Source organism: Antechinus flavipes, chromosome 5 (genome assembly GCF_016432865.1).
Source record: "Antechinus flavipes isolate AdamAnt ecotype Samford, QLD, Australia chromosome 5, AdamAnt_v2, whole genome shotgun sequence".
Lineage (NCBI taxonomy): Eukaryota > Metazoa > Chordata > Mammalia > Dasyuromorphia > Dasyuridae > Antechinus > Antechinus flavipes.
This window is the reverse complement of record NC_067402.1, coordinates 83,886,655-83,894,452: the sequence shown is the minus strand read 5'-3', so window position 1 is coordinate 83,894,452 and position 7,798 is coordinate 83,886,655.

The window sequence follows — 7,798 nt, the reverse complement described above, 5'->3', positions numbered from 1 at the left end:
TGTTACACCTATTCAACATGTAAAGAACTGCTTGCCATCTTGGGGTGGAGGGAGGGAGAGGGAAAATCGGAACAGAAGTGAATGCAAGGGATAATGTTGTGAAAAATTACCCTGGCGTGGGTTCTATCAATAAAAAGTTATTAAAATAAATAAATAAATAAAGTGTTACAGTTATACTAGTGATCTAATCTTTAATTGTTTTAGGTTAGAGAGAAAGTGGGATTAAAAATACATTTTGGAGATCTCTGCATTTTCTGGTTTATCTCACTTTCCAGGTAAAAACAATTTTTTCACTCTCAAGAGAAATCCCCCAAAATCCAGACTCTCTTACATAATGTGGGAAGTTTTCACTCTCTACTAACTACATTACACTTCTGGAAATAACTTTCTAAGCTCTTTTATTCTATATATATTATATAGTCTGCGATTACCTCCTTTTGCCACCAGAGGGAACACCTCCATATAGCAAAAAGACGCTGACCATGATGGAAATGTGTGGGGTCATCATATAGCAATTTATAAACCAGAGGCCAAAAATAAGACAGAAGCTTACAAATATGTAAATCAAGTTGGCAAAAAAGTAAAATACAGAATTTTTTTGAGAGTGAACATCAAAAAATATCAAGAGCAAAATTCTGGTACTACAAATAATTGTCTGGTAGATGGCACCGAATAATGGTAATCATGATTGTTAAAAAGACTTTAAAGCATACCAAGTGTTTCCACCCCTTCAATATCTGAGAAATGTTGCATAAGTATTTTATCATTTTTCAGATGAGGAAAAGGAGGGCCAAAAGGAAAAACTGACTTTCTCACAGTCACATAGATAGTAAGTGGGGGAACTACAACTTGAACCCAGATTTTCTGAACAAAGATCAGTGTTCTTTGCCTTAACACACAAATTAGATCAAATTTATCTTCAGTATCCAAACCATTCCCCATTTTTTTTTACCTTCCTTCTCTCTGGGGAATTTCTTTACTGGATTTCTGGTATTTTTCAGGTGCTCAAACTTCCCCAATGTAAGCAAACTCATCAAAGTTTCAGGAATTCTTCAGATCAGTAAAAAAGCTTCTTGATTCTCAGTGTAAAACCTATAGTAGTTCTCTGCCAGTGCTAATCCCATATACTAATTTGCACCTAGGCATTAATCATTAACACTGCCTTAATATCTTAGTCTATATTGAACATTTGTACTTAGGATAATCTTAATTGAAAGGAGTTAATGACTAGAGAGTTCTAATCTCACCCCCACCCCCAAAGGGCCAGAGGTGGATGTAAGGAGAAATGTTTCCTATATTCATCAAATACATGAGTGAACTTCACAAACTGATGGGTGGTTATTTATTCTGCCTGGGAAGGAACAGCATGATATAATGTAATTTAACTGGACCTGTGGATCAAGTTTTTGCTTCTCTGAATGACATCTTTATTTGAATGTGTACTCACATAGCAGCCCACCAATTGGTAGAAGTGTGATTAACCTATTTTTGTCTAGCTAGACAGATTTATCTTGATGTTTCATCATGAAGCCAAGATGAACCATGGGCTCTTAAGATTCTGACAAAACAAAGAAGTTTGAGGAGGCACTACAAAGCTGAAAAGCTTAAATATTTGTCAGACAAGGACAGCTTAGCAGGTTTGACTGTGCTCTTTGTGTTTACAAAGTGACAAAAGAAATTATGATTCTATCTAGAAAAGGGGGTTAGTAAAGCAATATGCACAACGAATAAATTATGGATTCTTAAAATATGTTAAATAATGCACTTTTTTAAAAACCTAAATTGATTTTTTACATCCAAAATTGATCGATTCTTTTGTTTTCTTCTAAAATCTAAAGTTATTGTTGAGTCATTTCACTTGTGTCGATTCTTTGTTGACCCCATTTGAAGTTTTCTTGACAAAGATTCTGAAGTGGTTTGTCAACTGTTTTTACAAATGAAGACACCTGAGGCAAAAAGGGTTATAAGTCACTTGATCACACAGCTAATGCATGGGGCAGAATTTGAACTCACAAACTCTGGTATCTTATCCACGGTGCCACCTAAATGCCCCAAAATGCTGCCCCTAGAATGCCCCAAAATAGTCACAAAGCCTCAGCCTTGATTGTGACAACTAAAGTCAAAAGGTGCTATGGTGTTAAGATTGAATAATTTTAAGTCTCATTGTAAACAAATCATTATTGTACTTCTAATTGTCAAGTGCTGTCCATTTCCTCACTGCCTCTAACCTGTTAAGAAAATTATAGGAAATCCTGCAGTGATTGACTTAATTCATTTATTCATTCATTCAACAAATATATTTTAATACCTAAACTGTATTAGGTTGTGAGCAATAAAGAAGTGGATCCTTTAGTAAAAGAAAAAAACTCATTTCCTAAACTATGTCTGCCATAATTCATAGTCGTTAGGCAGGATTCATTATAGGCATAAGCCAAATCTTAAAAAGACACTTTTTAAAGGTATACAAATTTTAGAGACAATATTATACCCTGCTGGTCTTGACCTAATTACATGCTTGTTTTGCTGGATTCCTGATTTCATCAATACGGGTATTCTAGAGATTCCAGTCCCTTCGTGCCTTATCCTTTTGGGGATTTGTCTGTCTGGATTGTTTTCTATAAAAACTCCAGTAGAAGGCCTTTATTTTTTTAATCAAAAGTGACTGCTGTCTTTCATTCTAGCTACATGACTGATCTTCCTAATGAAGCAGGGAAGAGTCTGTGGAGCCCAGACGCTGGAAAGTAAAGACCATTCCCCTCCTCTGCCATCTTCAGCACAACAGCAGAGATCCACTCCTTTGCTACCTGTTGTTACCTGCTAGCACCACCATCTCTGGGACAATGAAATTCTCAACTGCTTATGTCACTCATCTCTTCAAACACCACTTCTCATTTTGTCCATGAACCTCAATCCTATTCCACCCCTGTTCCATTCAGCTACCTCCCATTATGCCTTTTTTCTCACACTCCTTCCATCTTCTGGGGATCACAGACCTCCAGTCCAAGATTAGAATGCATCCCTCTAGCACTGGTGGACCTCCTCTCGTACTTCCCAACACAGTGATGGGGGCAAGGGACAATATTCCTTCTTCTCCATTGACACTTCTAGACTTTGCTTCTCATCATTACTCTTCACTGAGGTTCATTCTAAGAAAATTGCCACTCCATCTGGAACCTGATGGCACTGATGCGCTGGCTATTTCCCTGCCTTTCTAAATGAGTATTGTTTCGGATTCAGTCTTCCTTTCAAACCTAACTTCTGCCATACCAACAGACGTCAGGGAGCATATTAGTCTCCTAAAAATCCTTCCTTTCAAGTCAATTCCCATGACCTATTAGTTTACTACACTTAAGGTATACTCCTGACCTTACCACCCACAAATGTTCCAGTTCCACAATGAAGAACAATGAAATTTCTCAATCTGATCACAATTTCCTATCAATTTCCCAATGCTCTGTTTCAATTGTCTCCACACTTTGTGACCTCATTTTCATGGCAAAAATATTAGAGTTTGCAACTTTCTCCTCCAGTCCATTTTACAGATGAGGAAAGTGGGGCAAATTATGTTAAGTGAACTATCCAGGGTCACACATCTATTATGTTGAGGCCCAGATTTGAACTCAGGAAGATGAGTCGTCTTGACTCCAGGTGCACTATCTACTGCATCACCCACCTGCCCTTCCTCTGCCCTACTATCTAAATTTATTGTCACCATGACATCCAATGCCTTCGCCCTATCACGGCTACCCCAGCTTTTTTCTCCAATTTCAATAGTTCATTAGTGCAACTTTAGTTCATCCTCATCATGACTCCTTATGTCCCAACAGTGGATTGTTCCCACCATCTTCCTCTTCCACTTTTTATATGCTTCTAAACAAAGCTTGAGGAAAGATCATAAATGTATGGTTGAATTTTCTGAAATTGTGGTTGGTAATTTCCATTTAAATTCATTAGTCCTAAAGTTGCCTTTAAAATTGTTATAGAATGAGATGATTCAAGACAATTTCAAACTATGGAGAATGAATATGGATCAAAGCATAATTTCACCTTTTTTTTTTTTTTTTAGCAGTGGTTTGCTTTTTTTCTTTTGTTTTTTTCCTTTTTGATCTGATTTTTTTTTTTTTTTTTGCACAACATCATGAATATGTATGTGTTTAGAAGAACTGCACATTTAACCTATATATCAGATTGTTTGCTGGTGTAAGGGATGAAAGGGGAGGAGAGGGAGAAAAATTTGGAATACAAGGTTTTGCAAAGGTGAATGTGGAAAACTACCATTGCATAAAATACTATTAAATTTGTTTATTAAATTTAAACAGTAGGAAAGAAAACATTGAAATATTTAAGATAGGCATAAAATTTATCAACTATCATGGTAAAGAAGTTAAAAGTTTGGAATATTCTGGAAGAATATGGGATTACAAACGAGAAATTTAAGAAAAAAAGATCTAATGAAATGACTATTCAAATATTCTTGATAAAAGCAGCACCGAGTAGAAAATCTTTCAAATATAAGACTCAAAAACAACATAAAAAAGGTAAAATTTTAAGGGACTCACATTAAATTGTAGAAAAAAATCTCCCCCCAAAATTGTTATATAAATTGTTCTTCTGGTTCTAATTTTACACAGTTCATACAAAGCTTCCTAGGTTTCTTTGAAATAATCTCCATCATTTCTTATAGCACAGTGGTATTCTATCGCATACATCAAAATTTGTTCAACTATTCACCAATTAGAAGGAATCTCATTTCTAACATTTTTGCCACAAAGCTTAAATATTTTTGTATATCCTTAAATTTTCTTTTGCTTAAAACTAATTCCTAATTCCCCATCAGTCTACTTTTTTCTTCTCCTTTCCTCCAGTTGCCCTATTAGGTGAAATGTATTTCTGAATCTAGCTACAAGTTTATTCTTTCCTCCTTTGACCAGTTGAGAGTGAAGTTCAAGTGTGTGCCACCTATTACCTTTACTCCTCTTTTTTGAACAGACTTGTATTTTAACTAATTTCCCCCATTCTTCATATTGATCCCCTCCCACACTACTTTCCTTCTTTCTTGAAACATAAAATTATTTCCAAGTCCTCTACTTATTAGACTCTATAACCCCTGATAATAAGGTTCAAGGGCACTTAGAATACGAAGTTTATCCTTTAGATCCTTATGATCACTTAACTAATGACCTTTTTATGCTTCTGTTTTTTGAGTTTTATAGTAGTTACTCAGTTCTAGTCTTTTCATCAGGAATTCTTACATTGAAGGTTCACATTTTCCCCTATAAAAGTATACTGTTTTGTTGGCTGTAAGCCTACACTTAATTGTCAAATCTAATGACAATTCTGAAACCAAATCCAAGGACCTTTTCTCAATTTTTCTTTCTTGACCTCTTTTAGACTTAAGTGTTAACCACCCTTTTCTACTTGTTACTCTCCTATGTCTGGTTTTTCTCCTATCATACTGCTGCTTTTCATTCTCCTTTCCAAGAACTTCATCCAGGCCATACCTGCCCACAGTGTTGTCCCACAGAGTTCTGCCCTAGGCCAGTTTCTTTCTGCTCCCCGTTACACTTCATGACTGTACAAGCTTCCATAGATTGGTCTAATGCTTCCTATCCAGCCCTAACTTCTGGGCTGACCTAGCCTTGCATCTCCAAATCTCTATTAGGCATCACCTCCTAGAATTGGATGCCCTGTAGACATCTTACACTCAACATGTCCAAAACTGAATTCATCCTCTTCCCTCCAACTTTACACTCTTCCAAACATCCTTATTATGGTCAAGGACAATCATTCCCCTAGTCCCTCAGGTTCACAACCTAGGTATCATCCTTAATTCTTCCTCCTCTCTCATCCCATACATATCTCATCTGTTGTTAAGGCCTGCACATTTTACCTTTATCTCTTGTATAAATCTCTCACATTGCTGTAACTCTGGTGCAGGCCTCATCACCTTGTACCTAAACTGTTGCCAATAGCCAATGGCTGGCCTCCCTGCCATGAGCTTACAGTTCCCCATTCCAGCTGTCAAAATGATCTTTCTAAACAGGTCTGGACTGCAGCAAATTCCCACTCAACAAACTCCAGGGACTGGCTCCCAGTCACCTCCAGGACTAAATAGGAAATGTCTGGTGTTCTTGTGTTCAAAGCCATTCTTAACTTGGTGCCTCCCCTTCCAGTCTTCTTACTCCTTGCTGCCACCCCATATGCTCTGACACTAATCTCACTGATCTCTTCGAACAAGATAGTCCATTTCCCAACTTCCATTTTTCCTATTACCCTGTCACCCATACATGGAATATTCTTCATCTCTACCTCCTAAATTCCCTGAAATTCCAGATGGAATTCCACTTTCTACAGGAATCCTTTCCAAATTCCTCTTAATTCTAGGGTCTTCCCTCTGCTTTCCAATATATCCAGAAGATAATACACATTGAGAACAAGAGTTTCTTGAGAACAGGAACTGTATTTTACCTTTGCTTGTATCATAATAATGTAATATATTGTCTAGCATATAGCAGATGTTTAAACATTTATGTTTGTTGCATTATGTTTAATTCCAAGTTCTCTGTTTCTTTATGGTGGTGGCTTCTAAATCATTTGTGGGCATATGGTTCTTCAGTATTTGAATTCTTTCTGATTCTTGCAGATTTTTTTCCTTTGACTTAAAGTCTCTGAATTTTGGTTATAATGTCCTTAGGAATTTTAATTTTGAAGTTTTTTTTTTTTTTTAAGGCAATGAATGCTAAATTCCATTTTCACTTTACCTTTATTCAGAATTTCTATTCTTTTTTAATCATAATTTTCAAACCATCTATTGATTCTTAAATTTTCTCCTACATTTGTTTTTTTAGGTCTGTTGTTTTTACTATGACATATCTTACATTTTCTTTCTATTTTTCTTAGCCTTTTGACTTTTTAGCATTTGTTTCTTATGAATTCATTAAGCTTCTATTTGGTCCATTCTAATTTTCAAAGAGTGTGTTGCTTTGAGCAAGATTTCTATCTAACTGTTGCTCTTTCCAATTTTCTTTCATAGTTCTCATTTTTCCCCCAATTTTTTCTGTGATGCTTTGATTTCACATATAAAAACATTACCTTGTAATGAACCTTGCTTCATCTCTTAAAAGAATTATAGCTCAATTAGTGACTGAGTTGTATTTTTCTTTGAGAATTTGTTAGTAAGCAAGCTTTTATGAAAATTTTTTAAAAATTTAAATTTTTAAAAAAATTTCTATTGAAATTAGCAATATGTTAACCACTGAAAATAAAATAAAGGTTCTTCTCATTAAGTAATTTGCATTCTACACAGAAAAGATGAAAACCAGAGGAAAGCGGAAGGAGGAAAGCAAAAGGACAAGGTAAAGTTCTAAGGAGAGTAAGGAATGCAGTTTAGAAGGAAATGAAGATATTCATCTTTCTTAAGATGGAGATTTGAGGAGGAACCAGCCAATCAGAAGGAAAGAACACAGGGCCAAAGGGGATTTCCAAAGTGAGAAGTAGTCCATGGAAACAATAAACTTCCACAATGAAAAGGTTTCTAGGGCAAGACAAAAATCCAGTGAGAAAGTCTTAAGCCTGTAGAAGATGTTTGGGTAGACTTTTGGGAGTCTTTCTCTTCTTGCTTTGTGACTTGGGCATCTGTCACCTTAATAGCTCTTTATAGCAAGGCTGTTTTTTTGTTTGCTCATTTTTTCAGCCTCCTTCAGATATTTTCAGAATTTATTAGCATCACAATTTCTGTGCACTTGTGGAGGGAATATCTAGGCTGGTCATGCTGTTATTTCTTGAGGATATTAAATAT